The sequence below is a fragment of the Ascaphus truei genome, assembly GCF_040206685.1.
Source record: "Ascaphus truei isolate aAscTru1 chromosome 12 unlocalized genomic scaffold, aAscTru1.hap1 SUPER_12_unloc_1, whole genome shotgun sequence".
In the NCBI taxonomy this organism is placed as follows: domain Eukaryota; kingdom Metazoa; phylum Chordata; class Amphibia; order Anura; family Ascaphidae; genus Ascaphus; species Ascaphus truei.
In genome coordinates this window covers 943,560-968,731 of record NW_027453837.1, presented here as the reverse complement: position 1 = coordinate 968,731, position 25,172 = coordinate 943,560, and the positions used below count along the sequence as shown (strand labels likewise).

At 40.4% G+C, this 25,172-nt stretch overlaps 3 non-coding genes across 3 annotated transcripts; 2 read left to right on the top strand and 1 right to left on the bottom strand.

Annotated features, from left to right (window-relative positions):
• Positions 1–456: 456 nt before the first annotated feature.
• TRNAI-UAU (transfer RNA isoleucine (anticodon UAU)) lies at positions 457–549 on the bottom strand. Its single transcript is given in 2 exon segments — positions 457–492; positions 512–549. It is a non-coding gene; the product is annotated as a tRNA-Ile (tRNA).
• Positions 550–20,922: 20,373 nt separating this feature from the next.
• Positions 20,923–21,004, top strand: TRNAS-AGA (transfer RNA serine (anticodon AGA)). The gene has a single exon. It is a non-coding gene; the product is annotated as a tRNA-Ser (tRNA).
• A 2,388-nt stretch (positions 21,005–23,392) lies between these two features.
• On the top strand, positions 23,393–23,474 carry TRNAS-AGA (transfer RNA serine (anticodon AGA)). The gene has a single exon. It is a non-coding gene; the product is annotated as a tRNA-Ser (tRNA).
• Positions 23,475–25,172: the final 1,698 nt, after the last annotated feature.

Below are 25,172 nucleotides of genomic sequence, written 5' to 3'. Positions count from 1 at the left end.
GTGAGCAAGATACGAATGTGAGAGGTGAATAGTTGGGTTAAGAAGGGGGGATAGGCTGACCCTTACTTAATACAGATAGACAGGATGCTCATTAAAGATTGCCTTTTTAGGATACAGGAATCTGGAAATATATGTATCCTCTTGACCCAAATAATGAGTAGCATTGGCTCCACTGGTGTATTTTGATTTGAAAAAAGGAAGAATGTGCTTGGACAGCTCTCATTTTTTTATTTTTTTAAATCATACATCATCAATTACCAATATCTTCTTGCCCACATTGAGACACCGATTGAATTTGTCTGCTTTACATGCGCTCCAATGTAAGCCAAATAGGAAAATGAGGAAATGTTGTTTTTTATGTAAAAGATTACATTTTACAATTTACATCCATAGGCCTTTTATTTAACATTGTATACATTCAATCAATGCTATTGGTTGATGAAACAAAAAAGGGTTTGTTTCAGGTGAGGATTGAACTCACAACCTCGGCATAGTTTAGCATATACTGACATATAAGTACCGTGCGCTAACCGATTACGCCACTGGAGCATGTTCCTGTAATGATCCATGTTCTTCTTGCCCCAATTGCCCTCCAACTCTGCTCTTTTAATCTCTGACATCCAAGTTAGATCATTTTCCCATTACTCGTTTTAACACCTTTTCTTTTTTTTCTGCCTCAGATCTGTTTCATACTGTACATTGAATGTGGTTAACAAAAAGTATTTCTCGTCATTGTTCAAAAACCTAATAGAAGCAACATTTTACAAAGATAATGTTGTTTAAACAATGTGTACAAACAAGTCATGTATTTCTCTTTATGAAAATGTTCTCATGGTTATTTAGGTAGTTAAGGGAGTGAACCCCTAAGAGGGTGCTTCAAATTGGTGTTGGTTTGAGGACTGTTAAATCCTCAGTGTAGCCATGGTAAGGCAAATTTGCCAAATTGGTAATGAGTGAGAGCAGTGAGATATGTACTCCTATGTATAGGAACAGTTCAAATCACTTCACTTCATTCAGACACAATGATCCATAATTGGGATAGCTGCTAGAAAGGGAAAGTGACCTCTAACCTGACCGGAGTGCTTGTCCCATCCGGCGGTTCCTTCTGTGGCGGGTCACGTGTTCCCGGCGGGTCCTCGAGCAGGGAGTACAGAGACTCGTGTAGCTGGCTCGGTGGTGCCTACAGGCTGTCCGTTCCAGAGAAGGGGACCTCACCGCTGCTTTCCTTGTGCGTGCATCCGTCCCAGAGCAGGTAAGTAAGCAGGAGGGGAAGGAGGGGGGCTTGGAGCACAGCAAATAAAATGACAGGCTGGCGGCAGTAGCAGCGTGCAAAAACTTTAATGTGGCAACATAGCCATAATAAAACAGGACAATTCTCTGACGCGTTTCGTCAAAGAGTGAAAAAGTCTCTTAGACGAAACGCGTCAGAGAATTGTCCTGTTTTATTATGGCTATGTTGCCACATTAAAGTTTTTGCACGCTGCTACTGCCGCCAGCCTGTCATTTCATTTGTTGTGCTCCAAGCTCCCCTCCTTCCCCTCATGGTTATTTAGTTCATATTGGTCATCATTCATTAGTGAGTGTTACCCATATCCGCTCAAGAGCCATCTGTGTGACTGTATTCAGTACTACCAGCTATGTAGTCATGGCCGAGTGGTTAAGGCGATGGGGTTTCCCCGCACAGGTTTAAATCCAGCTGACTACGTTGACTTTTTCAGTGGTAACGTGTTATTAAAAACTTCACTGCACTTTGCATTTTGTTTGTATCTGCTTGGCAAAGCAATCTTTACTTACTGGAATATGTGGCACACTAAAGAAGAAAACACTCTGAATTCTTCAAACATTTTCCAAGTTATACATTTTAGGGTGCTGCTGGCTGTAAAACATTTAATAAAGAACTCCATTTCCATAAATGCATTGTCTTCTATTGATAAGTATCTCTATGCTGCAACATAGTGCTAAGAGGTCATTTGTGTGCAATGCTTTGCACAACATAAAATAGAGGAGAAACGGCTTACCCCTACAGAAATAACTTAAGGTGACAAAGGATAATGAGCACTTTAGTGTGAGAGTGAGGGAATTCTTCCACTTTATAATTACAGATAATATTTGAATTCTTCTTAAGGACTGTGCTAAGTACTGCATGTATTGAGATGTGTACATTCTTTACAGTCTGCCAAAACTATATTGTTTAAATATAATGGGAATAATCAATGTTATAGTTCAACTGCTTATCACACTTCAGCACAAATAGCTTTTTGTTATGAAAAAGCATTTGTAATGTTTTATTGTTATCATTCACAAAAGATAAGCAGGGCTTTCTAAACCTGTTGAAGAAATAAACAACTTAGCTTGAATTTTACTGAAAAATGGTCATTAATGTACTGTAATAATTGTACTGTAACTTCCTGAAGTTTACAGAAAATTAAGAAATTAATCAAATGTAAACTTTATGGAATCTTTTGTGAAACAGAATGATTCGCATTAAGAACAAATGTACTTTGTACTTTGATATTAAATTCAGAGACAGAACATGTTATATTAAAATCAGATTTATTTTTTTGGGGGGTTCAATATGATCTTATAGGGGTTCTGTATGTTTTTGTCTTGCAGATTAACAATATTGAATACCTAATTCTTGGACATGTTTATTTTGTTGATACTTTTGCCATAGTCTGCATATTGATAGTTCCCTCTAGATACCCAAGAGATCAATGTTGGTATCCCTCCACCCTTTGTATGTCAAAATTGATCAAAAGCAGAAAAAAACAAGATAAATGCTGCACACCAAAAACTGAAAACTCTAACTGATACTTGCTGTTACTGGTGCTCCTGATCCAGGGGAGTCCATGTGAATGACAGATTCCAATGTCAGCAAAAGAAACGGAGGATTCAGGGCTCTACGGATTTAAAGAATTTATTATATCAAATGCACAACGTTTCAACCATCAAAAAGTGGTCTTTCTCAAGTGAGAACCCTCTGTTTAAAATTGATCAAAAGACATGATTGAAAGGGGGCAGCGACGGTGAGGAAGATGGAGCCTTGATTTCTGAGCTCCTCTCCCATCGGTATTAACAAAGCTAATAACAGCAACAGATCCCACGATCTAACTATTTAAACCATAAAGAAAAACCTATAAACACCCGAGGATGCCAACAGGCAGAGTGGCCCGAGCTAAAAGTCAACCGGTCACTGCATATTTTAAAAAGAAAGCAGAGATACCAGCGGAGAAACCAAAGCTTCCCGCTCAGCTTGCTAACATGGACCCTGACAGTGATCCCTCTCAGGAGGATGACAGGGACAAGGAGATGGTCAGACGAAAGGACTTGAAAGAATTTTGTGCCAAGATGCTAAAACTCTGTAATACTGAATTATGGGCTCTTAGGAAGGAGGTTGACGCACTTGGGGAGCGAACCGACACCCTGGAGAGAAACGCTGATGAAACTACAGCCACCATTGCACAGACACAGGATCAAGTCTCCACAATGAATGACAGAACCAATTTTCTGGAAGATAAAGTGGAGGATGCTGAGAATAGGGACAGAAGGTGCAATGTAAGGCTGAGGGTTGTCCCAGAAAGTGTCCTCGACCCTGAGGATTTCACAAATAGCTGGCTGGAACATATTTTCCCTGATAAACCGGAGTCTGAAATCAAACTGGACCGGTGCAATAGAGCACTCCGTGGCAAGCCTTAGAAAGGTGACCCCCCAAGAGACATTGTGGCTCGCTTACACCATTTCCACACTAAGGAGGAGTTCTGCAGGCTTGCCAGAGAGGATAACTCCCTAGCCTTTGAAGGAGTTAAAATACAAATATTTCAAGACCTAGCTCCGGCCACCTTGACCAAACGGAAAGCCTTAGCACACATCACTAAGGTTCTCAGGGATAACAACACGAGGTATAGGTGGTTGTTCCCCTGCGCCCTCCTATCCATTAAAAATGGAGTAGCACACACTCTGCGGAGCCCTGAAGAAGGGGAAGGATTCTGTCAGGGTTCTGCTCGCCACAAACCAGGACCGGACCGCGAGGCTGAGGTGGGGTTGTAAAAGCACCGACCTGAGACCGCGCAGGCTGATCCGGATTGCGCAGTTCGTAGTCATATGTCGCAGGATCAGGATTGGAGATGACAGCGTCGTCGTTGTAGAAGCCAGGGTCAGGACAGGAGACATCAGGATAAACATTGTTCAGGCAAGAGTTCGGCAACAGGTAGTCAGGAGAGCCCCGCTTCAGCTTAGGAGCGCGGGGTTGGCCTCTGCGCGAGCGACGACCATGGCCCATGGTACTGGTCACAGGAGATGGTAGGCAGACCAGAGTAGCACACCGCTTTGCTGCACGGGTGCACCAGTGCTACAGCGCAAGAGTCCTGAGCGGGCTAGGGAATCCTCTGTCTCAGCGCAGGAACCAGGACACGGCCTCTCTAGATTAGGGAAAGAGTAGGCCCCAGGAACCAGGAAGCTGAAGATACACAGGGAAACCTCCGCTTCAGTGCAGGAATCCAGGAGACTGAAGAACGCAGGGACGAAACATCTGCTTCAGTGCAGGAATCCAGGAGGCTGAGGGACGCAGGGACGAAAACCTCTGCTTCAGCACAGGAGAACAGGAGTGGACCGCTGCGTGAATATAGCAGCCGGTCACAGGAAACAAGGAGCTGAAGTGAACAAGAAGAGTACTCAGCTACAACACAGGAGACTGGAGCAGACCGCTGCGTGAATATAGCAGCCGGCCTTAGGAAACCTGGAGCTGCAGACAACAAGGAGAATACTCCGCTTCAGCATGAGAGACCGGAACAAGCGAGGGCTTGTGGCAGAACAGATAGTGACATCCAGGAAGGACTATGCTCGGCAGGGAGCATTATGGGAAGACAATACTTAAAGGCCAGCGGGCCAATCCCCGGAGGGGGGTGTGAAGGTACTGGTCCAATGAATGAATGCAAGTCTAGGTTGCAGTGATAGGCTGCACAGCTGCAGTAGATACCAGAGGGAGTGTGTATTGCTTTGGTGAGTGAATCCAGGCTGCAGCAAACATCAGGAGAGGTGCTCCAGGACTGCATAGTCTGCAAGGTAAGGCAACCAGTAAACTGCGGAGCGGATTCCTTACAGATTCTTAGCCAAACTTGGTCTCACCGGGGCTAGCCATAATTCATCCCACATCTCTCCAACCCGTTCCAGCATCCCAACACCCACCTGGAGTCGCGCTGGCACCTCGAGCACCAGAAAACCCACCAAAGATGGTGCAACCGGGACGACAACTGAACCTGCTAAAGAATCAACAGCTCTGCGTGCTATGCCATACAAGATCCCGCACTTACACACCCCCGCCCTGCACTAGAGGAGCCGGAGTGCCACCGGAATACCGCATTGATGACTCCCCGACTCCCCGACATGGATCAGCCTTACTTAGATGTCTCCTGGATGTAGGCTATCGTTTCCCGCCTGGAGCTAACCCGCACCCAACTTTAACACTGCAGCCATCTTGCCAGGCTCCTTCCTGGTCTCGCGCGGGAAGCAGAGTGGCTTTCGCGTGCTTTAGGAGATGACGTCATCGCCGGGCACCCTCTTCTCGCGAGATCACGGACACTACTGGATGACGTAGGCGCTGAACACTCGGGACCCAAGATGGAGGTTGGGGATTGTCCAGGAGGGTCGTGAGGTGGTGGGAGAAGTTCTGAAACGGTAGCACAACCCTCCAACCGCCCTAGACAATCTGAAGTCCAACACTTGGCAGCCCAAAGTGCTCTACTGGTGTCACTTAGTCACACATACAGTTAACCACAAAATAACACAGCAAATAAAGAGTCCCCCCTGCCCGCCCCTTTAAATATTGTTATATTCAGCAATTTAAGGTTATACCATGAATATAAGTGGATATGGTTATAATATAAGTAATAAAATATATATAAAATGTATATAATTCATTAATTAACATGGTTCATAATATAATTAATTATGATATATTTTCTATAATTTCTACATTTCTAGGAGGGGATCCAGAGTATTAAGCACAGATGCCAAAGTATAGATTTGATATATATTAGCTATGTAATAGTTGTAGATGTATAATGAAGTATATACAAATAAGGGCATATTACTGATAAATAAGCTGTATATGTTAACATATATGTCATATAGATGGTTATATGTATTTTTAGGAATATGGTTATATGTATATATAGGTGTATATGTACAGGTATGTATGTATATGTATATGTGTATGCGTATGTATGGGCATGTATGTATATATATATATATATATAGGTTCAAGTGAAGGTTTATTTGGGTATGTGTCTGGATATGGGTATATATATATATGGATGTGTATATATATGTGCCCATATAGGTTATATGCCCACAGTAGCGAATATATATTGTATATATTTAAGCATAGGTATATTTTAGTCACATAGTTTGAGATACAAATCATATCAACCCCATAAGATTTAAGGTTGTATAGACGTCACAGAGATACATTTACATATTTTGTTGGGCTGTATAGAAGGCTACATAGCCGACGGAATAGTTAGTTCAAATTATATAAATTACATACTATATGACAATGGACTGTCTGGACAAATTTGAAAGCGGACGATTTAGACAAATAATAAAAATGACAGGTTGGATGAGTGCGGAATTTTGACGGGTTTGACAAGGTTGATTATTTAGTTTGTTAAGTTTGTTAAGACAGATACGTTATATATGTGTTATATATAAGTGATACCAGTTTACAAGTTTTACAAGTTGTACAATAAGAATATGATGCCGGGGGAGCTACTCTCCTTCGTGCATGTACCCCTTTTCTCGGTCCTCAGTTTGGAAGGACCGTTACCAAGACCCAGGGTGGTCGATCTCCACTCTAGGAGACTGGCCCATCATTAAATTGGAGCCAGACACCCCACCCTCTGGGCGCAGGAGCTACTCTCGGGGGCTCCCGGGATACGCTCTTTTATCCTATGTTTTTCTTTTTTATTATTTATTTTTCTCCCACCTTTTATTTTCCCTCCCCACCCTTCTCTCCCGCAATCCCCCCATTGTTTCCCATGTATTGTCTACCTATCCCCACCCTTTCCCTCACCCTTCCCTCCCTAGGATATATGATTTCCGGCCACCACATCAAGCTGGCATAGCAGGTATGAATATTACTGTAAGAAACCCCAGGAAAAACGTCAAGAGTAAGTACATTGCTCACTATACATATTTTCTTTTACACATGAAAAATGGCGCTCACATGTATTTCACATAATGTAAAGGGCTTTAATAGCCCGATCAAAAGAAAGCTGGCTTTCACAGATTATAAGAGGAAAAAGGCGGAGGTGTTGTTCTTGCAGGAGACGCACTTCAGCAAGAATAACTCGCCTGGGTTTTTAGACAAAGGCTTCACTCAATTTTACATGGCTTCGGCATCTGTCAAGAAAAGAGGAGTGGCCATTTTATTTCATAATACCATACCCTTTGTACTCCAGACAATTAAGAAAGACGCAGAAGGTCGCTATCTCATTCTCACTGGAACAATCCATGAGCAGCCCATCACATTGGCCTCCCTATATGCTCCTTGTGTACAAGAGGCATCTTTCTTTGACAGATTCTTTCGCCTGCTAAGTTCAGTAGCTGAAGGATACATCATAATTGGAGGACATTTCAACATTACAATGCAATCTTCCCTGGACAGGTCAGGAGGAGGCGACTCTGATAATAAAAGAGCACAAGACACCCTACGCAGTGCATTGAAAGACATCCAATTAGTAGATATATGGAGGGAGTTACATCCAACATCTAGGGACTATACCTAATACTCTCACCCACATACCTCGTACAGTAGAATCGATTATCTCTTCGTTTCGTGCCACCTGGTTCCGAAGGTCACTAATACAATGATCCATGATATTTCATGGTCTGACCATGCACCAATCGAGCTTAGGTGCAACAATATTGTGACCAGTCGACCAGGCGCAAATTGGAAACTCAACGAATCTATTCTTAAAATACCCGAAATTTGTACTACAATAGATCAGGAAATAACTCCATTTTTTGAGGTTAACACAGGCTCTGTGGAATCCCATACAGTCTTATGGGAGGCTCATAAAGCAAGTTTAAGGGGCATAATAATCAGTATTACTACCAAAAGAAAACGAGTCAGAGACTCCAAAATTCGGACGCTCTAATCCAAATTACATTCCCTGCTATCAAATCATAAAACCAACTCAGATCCAATTACAGCACGGGAAATGAAAGACACAAAAATTGAATTAAATATGCTATTGACATCCCGAGCAGATAATTCCTTATGTTGGTCTAAGAGAAAGTTTTATGAAAAAGCTAACAGGCCGGATACGATGCTAGCTCGAGCACTAAAGGATAGGCAATCTAAGTTTAATATCCAAGCTATACGCTTAAAATCAGGTATTCCCACGGCCAAACTTAAAAAAATAGTAGAATAATTTGGTTCATTCTATGGTTCCCTATACGACGGAAAGAAAGTGGCACACAATAAAAACACGAGCAGAGCACTGAGAGATTTCTTGGCCAGCTCAAAACTGGAGAGATTGACAGAGCGTGACAGAGAAGCTGTGGGCGCTGACTTCACATTGGAAGAAGTGTCGCAAGCCATCAAAGAACTGAAACCATCAAAAGCACCAGGTCCTGATGGCTTCTCGGGGTTGTACTACAAGAAGTTCTCTGAATCACTCGCCCCACGGTTGCTCCATATGTTTAATGCTATCTTAGCAGGAGCCCCTATTCCCGAGGATATGCTATGGGCGTCTATATCACTAATACATAAACCTGGCAAGGATACGCTCAATTGTAAAAGTTATAGACCAATTTCTCTAATCAATACCGATATAAAAATATATGCCAAACTTCTGGCCAATAGATTGAGTCTAATCCTACCCAGACTAATGCATCCAGATCAAGTTGGGTTTGTTAAGGGGAGGCAGGCAGCGGATAACACCCGACGATTCATTTATCTGTTAGAATTGGCAAACAAAAATAACACAAAAAGCATGTTATTAAGTCTGGATGCAGAAAAAGCTTTTGATAGGATAGACTGGCCATATCTACGAGAGACGCTCACGGCATTTGGCTTCGGAAATAGGGTGAGTGGAGCGATTATGTCGCTGTACTCAGGCCCATCTGCCAGAGTCATACATCAGGGCTTCCCCTCAGACCCTTTCCCTATCCAAAGTGGCATGAGACAGGGGTGCCCATTATCCCCCCTCCTGTTTGCCCTATGTATTGAACCCCTGGCGGCACGTATTCGAGAAAATCCGGATATTTCAGGGTTAAACGCATACTCCCAATCACACAAAGCGGCCCTGTATGCAGATGATATCCTATTAATCATCTCAAAAACCCTCACAGCATTGCCTAATCTGTTTGGCCTTTTAGATAAATTCTCTAAGGTCTCTGGGTTTAAGATAAACCAATCCAAGTCTGAGGCTCTGAATATCAATCTCCCCGGACATATAGAGAAACTACTGAAATTGAATTTTAATTTTAACTGGCAAAATAATTCACTCAAATATTTGGGGATCCATATCACCAAAGATGCAAAACACATCTATAAGGCAAATTATCCCAAACTAATCCGGACTCTGAAACAAGACCTAATCAGATGGTCCTCCAAAAAGATTTCTTGGATAGGAAGGATACATAGCGTGAAGATGAATTTACTTCCCCGTATCCTATACCTCTTCCAGACATTGCCTGTGCCACTCAAACTGAAGGATATACTCTCACTTCAGTCTGAAATATCCAACTTTATCTGGGGAGGTAAAAAAACGAGAGTAAATAAATTAAATATGAAGAGACCTACCTTAGCAGGGGGCTTAGCGGTACCCTGCCTGTTGTCATATTTTAAAGCGGCTCAATTAAGCCAGATCATACAATGGCATTCTGACCCTAAATTAAAAAGATGGGTGGAGCTAGAAAGTGCTGCTTGCTCCCCATTAGAGCTTAATAATCTGATTTAGCTACCTAAATCGTCAAGGAAAGACACTCTGTTCCCACTCACCTCAATGACTAACTCTTTATCTGTCTGGGAAATATCAAGACTGAAAAACTCACTCACATCAGCAAGCTCGCTGATGTCACCTATTTGGAATAATCCTAATTTTGCACCAGGTGTTATTGGTCATAATCACTCAATCTGGAGACACAAAGGATATGATAGACTCAAAGATCTGGAGGGCTACGATCTAAAAATTAAATCATTTGACCATCTCAGATCAGAAAAAGATATCCCCCATGCTGAATTCTACAAGTACCTTCAGATCAGAGCATTTTTTAATAAATTCGCCCCATACCCCCAATTGACGAATTTCAAAAAGCTGTGTCGGGCAGAAACTGACACAAAGGGACTCATATCTACAATATACGGAGAGGTAGTCGAGCCTGCAACTTCAAAGCAACAAATGCCCTCATTTCGTACCCAATGGGAGAGAGACCTTGGGGAGACCTTGGAGGACGAGGAATGGAATACTATATTTTTAGGAGCCGCAAAAAGCTCGATGTGCACCACACTGAAGGAGAACGCATATAAAGTCCTTATGAGATGGTACCTCACCCCACTCAAATTATCTAAGTTCATACCAGGGTCCTCACCATTGTGCCCTAAACAATGTGGAGGAACAGCTGACCTGTTACATATGCTGTGGTCCTGCCCGCGGATATCCCCGATATGGGAAAAGATCAGAAATTGGATCCAGAGAATATTCAATATTCCCCCAGACCCGTGGCTGTTTCTCCTAAACAGACCTCTAAAGGGCCTATCAAAATCCAACAACAAACTAATTGCACACTTTGCAATCGCCACGCAATGCGAGATCGCAGCATTATGGAAACGCCCCGAAATTCCAATTATCCCAAAGATTCTGAACCGTATTTGGTATATCTGCCAGATGGAAAAGCTAACAAGCCTAGTTAATGATACTGGCGACAATTATCTAAAAGTTTGGGCCCCATGGCTAGCTCAGACAGACATACCCGGGGTAGAGCGTGACACAATTTGGCTATAATAGTAATAGATGCGTTCTCCTTGGGTGGAGTGGAAACTAAGTTTACAGCTGGATCACCATTTCCACTCATTATTAACTACTTATACTGCCACACGATCTACTACGAGGTCCCATAGCTCATGAGCCGTCTTAGTAGACTCCAGAAACCATTACATACTCACCCTATATGCCCCCTTTCCTCTATCCGCCCCCCTCTACCCTACCTCCCCTTTCTTTTCTTTTTTATTATTTTCCATTTTCCTTTGTTTGTAACAAGTATTATTTTACCGTGGATACACATAACCTAAAATAAGATCTTTACCTACGCGGCGGAGTAGGGCTCGAAAGACCGCATGGGCTCAATAGATATGTTATGCCTATATCATTAAGTAATCTATGCTACCCTGTTCACCATGTATTGGATCTGTTTTTCATGTATATCATGTATTTACACACTAATAAAATACAAGTTATAAAAAAAAAAAAAAGACATGATTTTTTGAGTGAGTTGCAAAGTTCAAATGTGTTGGAATATTTTATTCTATGCTTAAGGCATTTAAAATATCTTTAATATTAACATCAAGCCTTGTTCCTTCATATTTACTTTAACTGTGTTACTCAAATCTTCAATGTGGTTTTAGCATGTTTTCCTTTAGCTTGCTATGTAATTGGCAAAAAAAAGAAGATTCTTTATTCCTCTTCAATGTTGTCATTTATGATTGCCCACTCTGATAAAGCATAAAGCATAAAGCAAGTAAAACTGAAAGAAAAGGTGGTCGTACATGCAAAACTTCTTTCTGCACTCTTGGTTTCTACCACATACAAGATCCACTCGCCTATAGCAATAAGATAATTTATTCAATTGAAGACTCTGGTGAAATAGCATGGGGTTGTGCTACAGTGAGTATTAACTCTTAAGAGGGATTTATACTTGTTTGGATTTAAAAACAAAATGTAGAGAGGGGGCGGCGATGGTGAGGAAGATGGAGTCTTGATTTCTGAGCTCCTCTCCCACCGGCATTAATAAAGCTAATAACAGCAACAGATCCCACGAGCTAACTATATAAACCATAAAGAAAAACTTATAAACATCCAAGGATGCCAGCAGGCAGGGTGGCCCGAGCTAAAAGTCAGCCGGTCACTTCATATTTTAAAAAGAAAGCAGAGACACCAGCAGAGAAATCAAAGCTTCCCGCTCAGCTTGATAACATGGACCCCGACAGTGATCCCTCTCAGGAGGATAAAAGGGACGAGGAGATGGTCAGACGAAAGGACTTCAAGGAATTTTGTGCCAAGATGCAAAAAAAATTGAAGACTGAATTATGGGCTCTTAGGAAGGAGGTGGATGCAGTTGGGGAGCAAACTGACACCCTAGAGAGAAATGCTGATGAAACTACAGCCACCATTGCACAGACACAGGATCAAGTCTCCACAATGATTGACAGAATTAAATTTCTGGAAGATAAAGTGGAAGATGCTGAGAATAGAGACAGAAGGTGCAATATAAGGCTGAGGGGTATCCCAGAAAGTGTCCTCGACTCTGAGGATTTCACAAATAGCTGGCTGGAACATATTTTCCCTGATAAACCGGAATCTGAAATCAAACTGGACCGGTGCCATAGAGCACTCCGTGGCAAGCCTTAGAAAGGTGACCCCCCAAGAGACATTGTGGCTCGCTTCCACCATTTCTGCACTAAGGAGGAGGTCTGCAGGCTTGCCAGAGAGGATAACTCCCTAGCCTTTGAAGGAGTTAAAATACAAATATTTCAAGACCTAGCTCCGGCCACCTTGACCAAACGGAAAGCCTTAGCACACATCACTAAGGTTCTCAGGGATAACAACACGAGGTTGTTGTTTCCCTGCGCCCTCCTATCCATTAAAAATGGAGTAGCACACACTCTGCGGAGCCCTGAAGAAGGGGAGGGATTCTTAGCCAAACTTGGTCTCACCGGGGCTAACCATATTTCACCCCACATCTCTCCGACCCGTTCCAGCATCCCAACACCCACCTGGAGCCGCGCTGGCACCTCGAGCACCAGAAAACCCACCAAAGATGGCGCAACCGGGTCAGCAACAGGACCTGCTAAAGATTAAACAACTATATATGCCATGCAGGATCCCGCACTCACATCACCCCATCTTGCACTAGAGGAACCGGAGTGCTGCCGGAGTACCAATCTACTGACTTCCCGACTCGCTGATATGGTCCAGTCTTACCTAGATGTCCCCTGGATGTAAGACATCGTTTTTGCCTGGAGCCGACATACACCCAACTTTAGCACGGCAGCCATCTTACCAGTCTCCTTCCTGGTCTCGCGCGGGAGGCAGAGTGGCTTTCGCACGCTTCAGGAGCTGACGTCATCACCGGGCGCCCTCTTCTCGCGAGATCACGGACGCCACGGGATGACAGGCACTGATCTCTCGAAATCCAAGATGGAGGCCGGGGATTGTCGGGGAGGGTCGTGAGGTGGCAGTAGAAGTGCTGAAATGGTAGCACTCCCTTCCGACCGCCCCAGACAGTTTGAAGTCTGGCCCAAAGTGCCTCACGAGGGTCACACACACATACAGTTCACCCAATACACCACAGCGAATAAAGAGTCCCCCCTACACACCCCTTTAAATATTGTTATATTGTTATATTGTTATATTCAGTATATTTGTTATATTCAGTAAATTAAGTAAATAATTAATTAAGTAAATTAAGGTTATACCATAAATATAAATATAAGTAGATATGGTTATATTATAGATATAGTTATAGATATGGTTATAATAATATAAGTAATAAAATATATATATAATGTATATAAATCACCAATTAACATGGTTAACATGGTTAATAATATAAATGATTAGGATATATTATATATAGTTAATTAATTAATTAATGGTTTATAATATAATATAATTAATTAATTCTGATATATTCTATATACTTTATATACTTTCTATATCCATAGTAGGGTTCCAGAATATTAAGCGCAGATGCCATAATATAGATTTGATATATATTAGCTATGTAATAGTTGTAGATATATAATGAAGTATACACAAGTAAGGGCATATTATTGATAAATAAACTGTATATGTTAACATTTATTTCACATAGATGGTTATATGTATTTTTAGGAATATGGTTATGTGTATATGTATGTATAGGTGTTGACGCACAGATATGTATGTATTTGTATATGTATGTGCGTGTATATGGACATGTGTATATGTATATATGTATATATATAGGTACAAGGAAAAGTTTATTCGGATATGTATATAGATATTTAGATATATATATATATATATATATATATATACACTACCGACACACTTTATTGAAGTGTGGTCGGTACCGCAAGCCGGGAAATCTCCCGGCTTGCTAGTGGCCGCCCCTCGGCGTGCCGCGCGTCATAGACGCGCGGTCACGCGTCATCGGGAGCGTGCGCCCCCTGCACGCGTGTCCAGGGGCTCCCCGAGGGAGCCCTGGTGTCCCGCGATCGCGGGACAGCGGCAGGGGGTTCCGGGGGACCCGGCGGACCCGGCAGCGGTAGGGAGAGCGCCCCGATCGGAGGGCGCTCTTCCGCTGCTTCGGCGCGTGCCCGTCACACTCGGGCGCGCGCCAGGCTACTGCTGCGGCACAGAACGGGCAAATGCTCGAATAAACTGTGCCGCAGCAGTATATATATATATATATATATATGTGGATGTATATGTATTTATATATGCACATATAGGTTATAGGCCCACAGTAGCGAATACATAGTGTTTATAGTTAAGCATAGGTATATTTTAGTTATATAGGAACAGTTAGTTCAAATTATATAAATTACATACTATATGACAATGGACGGCCTAGACAAATCGGAAAGCGGAGGATGTAGACAAAAAATAAAAATGACAGGTTGGATGAGTGCGGAATTCTGACGGGTTTGACAAAGTTGATTAGTTAGTTTGTTAAGTTAATTATGACAGATACGTTTTATATGTGTTATATATATGTGATACCAGTTTACAAGTTATACAAGTTGTACAATATAAATATGATGCCGGGGGAGCTACTCTCCTTCGTGCATGTACCCCTTTTCTCGGTCCTCAGTTTGGAAGGACCGTTACCAAGACCCAGGGTGGTTGATCTCCACTATAGGAGACTGGCCCATCATGAAATTGGAGCCAGACACCCCACCCTCTGGGCGCAGGAGCTACTCTCGGGGGCTCCCGAGATACGCTCTTGTATCCTGTGTTTTTCTTTATTATTATTTATTTTTCTCCCACCTTTTATTTTCCCTCCCCACCCTTCCCTGCCGCAATCCCATCATTGTTTCCCATGTATTGTCTACCTATCCCCACCTTTTCCCTCACCCCTCCCTTCCTAGGATGTATGATATCCAGCCACCACATCAAGCCGACATAGCAGGTATGAATATTACTATAAGAAACCCCAGGAAAAATATCAAGAGTAAGTACAATGCTCACTTTACATATTTTCTCTTACACATGAAAAATGGCGCTCACATGTATTTCACATAATGTAAAGGGCTTTAATAGCCCGATCAAAATAAAGCTGGCTTTCACAGATTATAAGAGAAAAAAGACGGAAGTGTTATTCTTGCAGGAGACGCACTTCAGCAAGAATAACTCACCTGGGTTTTTAGACAAAGGCTTCACTCAATTTTACATGGCTTCAGCATCTGTCAAGAAAAGAGGAGTGGCCATTTTATTCCATAATACCATACCCTTTGTACTCCAGACAATTAAGAAAGACGCAGAAGGTCGCTATCTCATTCTCACTGGAACAATCCATGAACAGCCCATCACATTGGCCTCCATATATGCTCCTTGTGTACAAGAGGCATCTTTCTTTGACAGATTATTTCGCCTGTTGAATTCAGTAGCTAAAGGATATATCATAATCGGAGGAGATTTCAACATTACGATGCAATCTTCCCTGGACAGGTCAGGAGGAGGCGACTCTGATAATAAAAGAGCTCAAGACACCCTACGCAGTGCATTGAAAGACATCCAATTAGTAGATATATGGAGGGAGTTACATCCAACATCTAGGGACTATACCTAATACTCTCACCCACATACCTCGTACAGTAGAATCGATTATCTCTTCGTTTCGTGCCACCTGGTTCCGAAGGTCACTAATACAATGATCCATGATATTTCATGGTCTGACCATGCACCAATCGAGCTTAGGTGCAACAATATTGTGACCAGTCGACCAGGCGCAAATTGGAAACTCAACGAATCTATTCTTAAAATACCCGAAATTTGTACTACAATAGATCAGGAAATAACTCAATTTTTTGAGGTTAACACAGGCTCTGTGGAATCCCATACGGTCTTATGGGAGGCTCATAAAGCAACTTTAAGGGGCATAATAATCAGTATTACCACCAAAAGAAAACGAGTCAGAGATTCAAAAATGCGGACGCTCCAATCCAAATTACACTCCCTGCTATCAAATCATAAAACCAATTCAGATCCAATTACAGCAAAGGAACTGAAAGACACAAAAATCGAATTAAATATGCTACTGACTTTCCGAGCAGATAACTCCTTATGTTGGTCTAAGAGAAAGTTTTATGAAAAAGCTAACAGGCCGGATACGATGCTAGCTCGAGCACTAAAAGATAGGCAATCAAAGTTTAACATCCAAGCTATACGCTTAAAATCAGGTATTCCCACGGCCAACCCTAAAAAAATAGTAGAAGAATTTGGTTCATTCTATGGTTCCCTATACGACGGAAAGAAAGTGTCACACAATAAAACCACGAGCAGTGCACTGGGAGATTTCTTGGCCAGCTCAAAACTGGAGAGATTGACAGAGCATGACAGAGAAGCTATGGGCGCTGACTTCACATTGGAAGAAGTGTCGCAAGCCATCAAGGTACTGAAACCATCAAAAGCACCAGGTCCTGATGGCTTTTCGGGGCTGTATTACAAGAAGTTCTCTGAATCACTCGCCCCACAGCTGCTCCATATGTTTAATGCTATTTTAGCAGGAGCCCCTATTCCCGAGGACATGCTACGGGCGTCTATATCACTAATACATAAACCTGGCAAGGATCCGCTCAATTGTAAAAGCTACAGACCAATTTCTCTAATCAATACCGATATAAAAATATATGCCAAACTTCTGGCCAATAGATTGAGTCTAATCCTACCCAGACTAATACATCCAGATCAAGTTGGGTTTGTTAAGGGGAGGCAGGCAGCGGATAACACCCGACGATTCATTTATCTGTTAGAATTGGCAAACAAAAATAACATAAAAAGCATGTTATTAAGTCTGGATGCGGAAAACGCTTTTGATAGGATAGACTGGCCATATCTACGAGAGACGCTCACGGCATTTGGCTTCGGAAATAGGGTGAGTGGAGCGATTATGTCGCTGTACTCAGGCCCATCTGCCAGAGTCTTACATCAGGGCTTCCCCTCAGACCCTTTCCCTATATAAGTGGCACGAGACAGGGATGCCCATTATCCCCCCTCCTGTTTGCCCTATGTATTGAACCCCTGGTGGCACGTATTCGAGAAAATCCGGATATCTCAGGGTTAAACGCATACTCCCAATCACACAAAGCGGCCCTGTATGCAGATTATATCCTATTAATCATCTCAAAACCCCTCACATCATTACCTAATCTATTTGACCTTTTAGATAAATTCTCTAAGGTCTCTGGGTTTAAGATAAACCAATCCAAGTCTGAGGCTCTGAATATCAATCTCCCCGGACATATGGAGAAACTACTGAAATTGAATTTTAATTTTAACTGGCAAAATAATTCACTCAAATATTTGGGGATTCATATCACCAAAGATACAAAAAACATCTATAAAGCAAATTATCCCAAACTAATTCGGACTCTAAAACAAGACCTAATCAGATGGTCCTCCAAGAAGATTTCTTGGATAGGAAGGATACACAGCGTGAAGATGAATTTACTTCCATGTATCCTATACCTCTTCCAGACATTGCCTGTGCCACTCAAACTGAAGGATATACTCTCACTTCAGTCTGAAATATCCAACTTTATTTGGGGAGGTAAAAAACCGAGAGTAAATAAATTAAACATGAAGAGACCTACTTTAGCAGGGGGCTTAGCGGTACCCTGCCTGTTATCATATTTTAAAGCAGCTCAATTAAGCCAGATCATTCAATGGCATTCCGACCCTAAATTAAAAAGATGGGTAGAGCTAGAAACTGCTGCTTGCTCCCCATTAGAGCTTAATAATTTGATTTGGCTACCTAATTCGTCAAGAAAAGACACTTTGTTCCCTCTCACCTCAACGACTAACTCTTTATCTGTCTGGGAAATATCAAGACTGAAAAACTCACTCACATCAGCAAACTCACTGATGACACCTATTTGGAACAATCCTAATTTTGCGCCGGGTGTTATTGGTCATAATAACTCAATCTGGAGACACAAAGGATATGATAGACTCAAAGATCTGGAGGGCTTCGATCTAAAAATTAAATCATTTGGCCAACTCAGATCAGAAAATGATATTCCCCATGCTGAATTCTACAAATTCCTTCAGATCAGAGCATTTTATAATAAATTCGCCCCATACCCCCCATTGACGAATTTCGAAAAGCTCTGTCGGGCAGAAACCGACACAAAGGGACTCATATCTACAATATATGGAGAGGTAGTCGAGTCTGCAACTTCAAAACAACAAATGCCCTCATTTCGTACCCAATGGGAGAGAGACCTTGGGGAGTCCTTAGAGGACGAGGAATGGAATACTATATTTTTAGGAGCTGCAAAAAGCTCGATGTGCATCACACTGAAGGAGAACGCATATAAAGTCCTCATGAGATGGTACCTCACCCCACTCAAATTATCTAAGTTCATACCAGGGTCCTCTCCATTGTGCCCTAAACAATGTGGAGGAACAGCTGACCTGTTACATATGCTGTGGTCCTGCCCGCGGATATCCCCGATATGGGAAAAGATCAGAAATTGGATCCAGAGAATATTTGATCTCACAATCCCCCCGGACCCGTGGTTGTTTCTCCTAAACAGACCTCTAAAGGGCCTATCAAAATCCAACAACAAACTAATTGCACACTTTGCAATCGCCACGCGGTGCAAGATCGCAGCATTATGGAAACACCCTGAAATTCCAATTATCCTAAAGATTCGGAACCGTATTTGGTATATCTGCCAGATGGAAAAGCTAAAAAGCCTAGTTAATGATACTGGCGACAACTATTTAAAAGTTTGGGCCCCATGGCTAGCTCAGACAGACATCCCAGGGGTAGAGCATGACACAATCTGGCTATAATAGTAATAGATGCGTTCTCCTTGGGTGGAGTGGAAACTAAGTTTACAGCTGGATCACCATTCCCACTCATTATTAACTACTTATACTGCCACATGATTTTCTACGAGGTTCTATAGTTCATGAGCTGTCTCAGTAGACTCCTGAAACCACTACATCCTCACCCTATATGCTCCCATTCCTCCTTCCACCCCCCTCTAAACTACCTCCTCCCCTTTTTTTTTTTATTATTATTATTTTTTTTTTTTTTTCCTTGTTTGTAACAAATATTATTTTACCATGGATAAACATCACCTAAAATAAGATCTTTACCTACACGGCGGAGTAGGGCTCAAAAAAACGCGTGGGCTCATTAAATATGTTATACCTACATCATTATGTAATATATGCTACCCTGTTCACCATGCATTGGATATGTTTTTCATGTATATCATGTATTTACACTTCAATAAAATACAAGTTATAAAAAACAAAAAACAAAACGTAGAAAGCTTTTGTTCCACCACCGCCATTCAGGTGCAAATTGTGTTTGAAAAAATATTTCAGGCTTGATTGAAAGGTAGAATGTGACTTTGCTGGGGTGAATTTTAACACTTAATGGGGTTTTGTATTGAGTTTAGATTTGTTTATTAATCATTCTTAGGGGGTAGGTGGAGGAAATGTAATAACAACAGATTATGAGAGAGGTGAGAAGTGGTTTACATATGGTAAGCAAGATACGAATGTGAGAGGTGAATAGTTGTCTTAAGAAGGGGGGATAGGCTGAACCTTACTTAGTACAGATAGACAGGATGCTCATTAAAGATTGCCTTTTTAGGATATATAAATCTGGAAATATATGTATCCTCTAGACCCAAATAATGGATAGCATTGACTCCACTGGTGTATTTTGGTTTGAAAAAAGGAAGAATGTGCTTGGACAGCTCTCATTTTTTAATTTTTTTAAATCATACATCATCAATTACCAATATCTATTTGCCCACATTGAGACACCAATTGAATTTGACTGCTTTACATGCGCTCCAATGTAAGCCAAATAGCAAAATGCGGAAATGTTGTTTTTAATGTAAAAGATTACATTTTACAATTTACATCCATAGGCCTTTTATTTAACATTGTATACATTCAAACAATGCTATTGGTTGATGAAATAAAAAAAGGGTTTGCTTCAGGTGAGGCTTGAACTCACAACCTCAGCATAGCTTAGCATATACTGACATATAAATACCATGCGCTAACCAATTACGCCACTGGAGCATGTTCCTCTAATGATCCATGTTCTTCTTGCCCCAATTGCCCTCCAACTATGCTCTTTTAATCTCTGACATCCAAGTTAGATCATTTTCCCATTACTCCTTTTAACCCCTTTTCTTTTTTTCTGCCTCAGATCTGTTTCATTCTGTACATTGAATGTGATTAACATAAAGTATTTCTCGTCATTGTTCAAAAACCCAATAGAAGCAACATTTTACAAAGATAATGTTGTTTAAACAATGTATACAAACGAGTCATGTATTTATCTTTATGAAAATGTTCTCATGGTTATTTAGTTCATATTGGTCATCATTCATTAGTGAGTGTTACCCATATCTGCTCAAGAGCCATCTGTGTGACTGAATTCAATACTACCAGCTATGTAGTCATGGCCGAGTGGTTAAGGCGATGGACTAGAAATCCACTTGGGTTTCCCCGCGCAGGTTCAAATCCTGCTGACTACGTTGAATTTTTCAGTGGTAACGTGTTATTAAAAACTTCTCTGCACTTTGCATTTTGTTTGTATTTGCTTGGCAAAGCAATCTTTACTTACTGGAATATGTGGCACATTAAAGAAGAAAACACTCTGAATTCATCAAACATTTTCCAAGTTATACATTTTAGGGTGCTGCTGGCTGTAAAACATTTAAAGAACAAATGTACTTTGTACTTTGATATTAAATTCAGAGACAGAACATTTTATATTAAAATGAGATTTAATTTTTTTGGGGGTTCAATATGATCTTATAGGTGTTCTGTATGTTTTTGTCTTGCAGATTAACAATATTGAATACCTAATTCTTGGACATGTTTATTTTGTTGATACTTTTGCCATAGTCTGCATATTGATAGTTCCTTCTAGATACCCAAGAGATCAATGTTGGTATCCCTCCACCCTTTGTATGTCAAAATTGATCAAAAGCAGAAAAAAACAAGATAAATGCTGCACACCAAAAACTGAAAACTCTAACTGATACTTGTTGTTACTGGTGCTCTTGATCCAGGGGAGTCCCTGTGAATGACAGACTCCAAAGTCAGCAAAAAAAACAGAGGGTTCAGGGCTCTACGGATTTAAAGAATTTATTAAATCAAATACACAACGTTTCAACCATCAAAAAGTAGTCTTTCTCACTTGAGAAAGACCACTTTTTGATGGTTGAAACGTTGTGTATTTGATATAATAAATTCTTTAAATCCGTAGAGCCCTGAACCCTCTGTTTAAAATTGATCAAAAGACATGATTTTTTGAGTGAGTTGCAAAGTTCAAATGTGTTGGAATATTTTATTCTATGCTTAAGGCATTTAAAATATCTTTAATATTAACATCAAGCCTTGTTCCTTCATATTTACTTTAACTGTGTTACTCAAATCTTCAATGTGGTTTTAGCATGTTTTCCTTTAGCTTGCTATGTAATTGGCAAAAAAAAGAAGATTCTTTATTCCTCTTCTATGTTGTCATTTATGATTGCCCACTCTGATAAAGCATAAAGCATAAAGCAAGTAAAACTGAAAGAAAAGGTGGTCGTACATGCAAAACTTCTTTCAGCACTCTTGGTTTCTACCACATACAAGATCCACTTGCCTATAGCAATAAGAGAATTTATTCAATTGAAGACTCTGGTGAAATTGCATGGGGTTGTGCTACAGTGAGGATTAACTCTTAAGAGGGATTTATACTTGTTTGGATTTAAAAACAAAACGTAGAAAGCTTTTGTTCCACCACCGCCATTCAGGTGCAAATTGTGTTTGAAAAAATATTTCAGGCTTGATTGAAAGGTAGAATGTGACTTTGCTAGGGTGAATTTCAACTCTTAATGGGGTTTTGTATTGAGTTTAGATTTGTTTATTAATCATTCTTAGGTGGTAGGTGGAGGAAATGTAATAACAACAGATTATGAGAGAGGTGAGAAGTGGTTTACATATGGTGAGCAAGATACGAATGTGATAGGTGAATAGTTGGGTTAAGAAGGGCGGATAGGCTGACCCCTACTTAGTACAGATAGACAGGATGCTCATTAAAGATTGCCTTTTTAGGATATATAAATCTGGAAATATATGTATCCTCTAGACCCAAATAATGGGTAGCATTGGCTCCACTGGTGTATTTTGGTTTGAAAAAAGGAAGAATGTGCTTGGACAGCTCTCATTTTTTTATTTTTTAAAATCATACATCATCAATTACCAACATCTTCTTGCCCACATTGAGACACCTATTGAATTTGACTGCTTTACATGCGCTCCAATGTAAGCCAAATAGCAAAATGCGGAAATGTTGTTTTTAATGTAAAAGATTACATTTTACAATTTACATCCATAGGCCTTTTATTTAACATTGTATACATTCAAACAATGCTATTGGTTGATGAAACAAAAAAAGGGTTGGCTTCAGGTGAGGCTTGAACTCACAACCTCGGCATAGCTTAGCATATACTGACATATAAGTACCGTGTGCTAACGTATTACGCCACTGGAGCATTTTCCTGTAATGATCCATCTTCTTCTTGCCCAATTGCCCTCCAACTCTGCTCTTTTAATCTCTGACATCCAAGTTAGATCATTTTCCCATTACTCCTTTTAACCCCTTTTCTTTTTTTCTGCCTCAGATCTGTTTCATACTGTACATTGAATGTGGTTAACAGAAAGTATTTCTCGTCATTGTTGAAAAACCCAATAGAAGCAACATTTTACAAAGATAATGTTGTTTAAACAATGTGTACAAACAAGTCATGTATTTCTCTTTATGAAAATGTTCTCATGGTTATTTAGTTCATATTGGTCATCATTCATTAGTGAGTGTTACCCATATCCGCTCAAGAGCCATCTGTGTGACTGTATTCAGTATTACCAGCTATGTAGTCATGGCCGAGTGGTTAAGGCGATGGACTAGAAATCCATTGGGGTTTCCCTGCACAGGTTCAAATCCTGCTGACTACGTTGACTTTTTCAGTAGTAACGTGTTATTAAAAACTTCACTGTACTTTGCATTTTGTTTGTATCTGCTTGGCAAAGCAATCTTTACTTACTGGAATATGTGGCACACTAAAGAAGAAAACACTCTGAATTCTTCAAACATTTTCCAAGTTATACATTTTAGGGTGCTGCTGGCTGTAAAACATTTAATAAAGAACTCCATTTCAATAAATGCATTGTCTTCTATTGATAAGTATTTCCATGCTGCAACATAGCGCTAAGAGGTCATTTGTGTGCAATACTTTGCACAACATAAAATAGAGGAGAAACGGCTTACCCCTACAGAAATAACTTAAGGTGACAAAGGATAATGAGCACTTTAGTGTGAGAGTGAGGGAATTCTTCCACTTTATAATTACAGATAATATTTGAATTCTTCTTAAGGACTGTGCTAAGTACTGCATGTATTGAGATGTGTACATTCTTTACAGTCTGACAAAACTATATTGTTTAAATATAATGGGAATAATCAATGTTATAGTTCAACTGCTTATCACACTTCAGCACAAATAGCTTTTTGTTATGAAAAAGCATTTGTAATGTTTTATTGTTATCATTCACAAAAGATAAGCAGGGCTTTCTAAACCTGTTGAAGAAATAAACAACTTAGCTTGAATTTTACTGAAAAATGGTCATTAATGTACTGTAATAATTGTACTGTAACTTCCTGAAGTTTCCAGAAAATTAAGAAATTAATCAAATGTAAACTTTATGGAATTATTTGTGAAACAGAATGATTCGCATTAAGAACAAATGTACTTTGTACTTTGATATTAAATTCAGAGACAGAACATTTTATATTAAAATCAGATTTAATTTTTTTTGGGGGGTTCAATATGATCTTATAGGGGTTCTGTATGTTTTTGTCTTGCAGATTAACAATATTGAATACCTAATTCTTGGACATGTTTATTTTGTTGATACTTTTGCCATAGTCTGCATATTGATAGTTCCCTCTAGATACCCAAGAGATCAATGTTGGTATCCCTCCACCCTTTGTATGTCAAAATTGATCAAAAGCAGAAAAAAACAAGATAAATGCTGCACACCAAAAACTGAAAACTGTAACTGATACTTGTTGTTACTGGTGCTCTTGATCCAGGGGAGTCCCTGTGAATGACAGACTCCAAAGTCAGCAAAAAAAACAGAGGGTTCAGGGCTCTACGGATTTAAAGAATTTATTAAATCAAATACACAACGTTTCAACCATCAGTAAGTGGTCTTTCTCACTTGAGAAAGACCACTTTTTGATGGTTGAAACGTTGTGTATTTGATATAATAAATTCTTTAAATCCGTAGAGCCCTGAACCCTCTGTTTAAAATTGATCAAAAGACATGATTTTTTGAGTGAGTTGCAAAGTTCAAATGTGTTGGAATATTTTATTCTATGCTTAAGGCATTTAACATATCTTTAATATTAACATCAAGCTTTGTTCCTTCATATTTACTTTAACTGTGTTACTCAAATCTTCATTGTGGTTTTAGCATGTTTTCCTTTAGCTTGCTATGTAATTGGCAAAAAAAAGAAGATTCTTTATTCCTCTTCTATGTTGTCATTTATGATTGCCCACTCTGATAAAGCATAAAGCATAAAGCAAGTAAAACTGAAAGAAAAGGTGGTCGTACATGCAAAACTTCTTTCAGCACTCTTGGTTTCTACCA